Below are 1765 nucleotides of genomic sequence, written 5' to 3'. Positions count from 1 at the left end.
CACACAACAAACAAGGAGCATCATCACTAAACCATACCTCCCAGCACCACATCAACCCCTCTTTTGAACACATGCTTGTGAACAGCTGCTTGCGCCAAGGTGTTTGTTGTTTTCAGTGAAACCACAAACCTGGGTAAAAATTGTCTTGTGTAGCAGTGTCCCAGCGTGGCCCATGTGTTCCCCTGCAGTCCCTCCAGCTGGTTGTTTGGGGGTCCAGAGGGGCTCCTTTTTGTTGAGTGGTATCCAGGACACCGGCACACCTCCCCTGGGTGAGGAGGCAGCTCTCAGCAGGACCATTTCAGCTTTCTCTCCTGTGGGAGAATTGAGGCTGCTCCTAAGCTAAGACACGGATACAGGTTTGTTTATGGGTTTTTGCTTTGGATTTAAATGCCCAATCAATTAGCTCTGGGGAAAGAGGCTTCTGTGGTTTGCTGGCGGGGTATTATTGATGATGGATTTTCCTGAGCAGGAGCTCTGCTTCTTCTTCAGAGGGGCTTTTGTGCAGGTCCCCAGGGGGAAACAGTCCAGTAAGTAGGGCATGGCTCTGGATTCCTTCTGACCACAGGATTCTTGCATCTGAAAAGCTAACTGCTAGAACCCGCTGAAAGTCACAATTTACACCTGCATTTCTTTGGGATGCCAGTGACAATAATCATGTTTAATTTGGTGCTGTTGGATAAGTGGCACTAATTTATAGAGAGATTTCTGCCAAGTGATCAGTTCTCTAACTTTTCCAAGAGTACCTCAGGCCTTGGGAAACAGAGGGAGGTGGATGCAGTGTTGGAAGATGACCTCCATCCACCTTGAGACATTCGGTTGACAATAATCAGTAGAGGCCCCAGCAGAACAGAGTGAACACCCCGAGCAAACTGCTGCGGCCGGAGGGAAACACCCCTTTTCCTGGTGAATTCCTCACTCCCAAAGATAGCAGCCAGACTTTGCTTTGTGGCCAACTCTGCTCCTGCAGATTTAGGGGGGGGAGGACAGTGCCCCTGTGGCAGACCCCTCCTGATTGACCTAAAGTAGACACAGCTGTGCCCCGCTCTCTGCTGCTCCTCCAAACTGCCTCCAGGTGCAGGCAATTACTCTCCAGGACAAGGGGGCTCAGGCTAGGGGAAAACAGAGACTTCTGATCATGGAATTAAGCGGCTACGCGTGGCGTGGGGCAGAAAGAGGCAATGCTACGCCACCTTCCTTTTGTGTTGATGTGCAGGTATGGTGCCTGCACGTGTGTGTGTGTGTGTGTGTCCTGTCGTGGCTGTGTGTATGTGTGTGTGTGTCCTGGCGTGGCTCTGTGTGTGTGTGTGTGTCCTGGCGTGGCTCTGTGTGTGTGTGTCCTGTCGTGGCTGTGTGTCCTGTCGTGGCTGTGTGTCCTGTCGTGGCTGTGTGTCCTGTCGTGGCTGTGTGTCCTGTCGTGGCTGTGTCCTTCCCCGCCGGGGCAGCTCGGAAGGTGGGTGCTGGGGCAGCTCGGAAGGTGGGTGCCGGGGCGCTGCGAGGTGATGTTCAATCCAGGGGACGGACGCCACCCGTGGCCCACCCCACTGTCACGGCTGCCGCGCTGCCCCCCCGCGCTGTGCCTGGGCTGGAGGGCTGATGGCAGCCCGGGGAAGCGGGGTGCTCTGCCCGCCCGCTCGGCCCCGCTTTCCCCCCGGCCCACCGCGGCCCCCGGGGCGGGCGGAGGAGGAGGAGGAAGAAGAGGAGGAAGGGCCGCTGCCCGCCGCGGGGCTGACATCAGCCGGAGGAGGGGCCTGCCCGCGAGTTTCTT

Source organism: Calidris pugnax, unplaced genomic scaffold, assembly GCF_001431845.1.
Source record: "Calidris pugnax isolate Ruff unplaced genomic scaffold, ASM143184v1 scaffold102, whole genome shotgun sequence".
Taxonomy (NCBI): Eukaryota; Metazoa; Chordata; class Aves; order Charadriiformes; family Scolopacidae; genus Calidris; species Calidris pugnax.
This window is presented reverse-complemented; position numbering follows the sequence as displayed.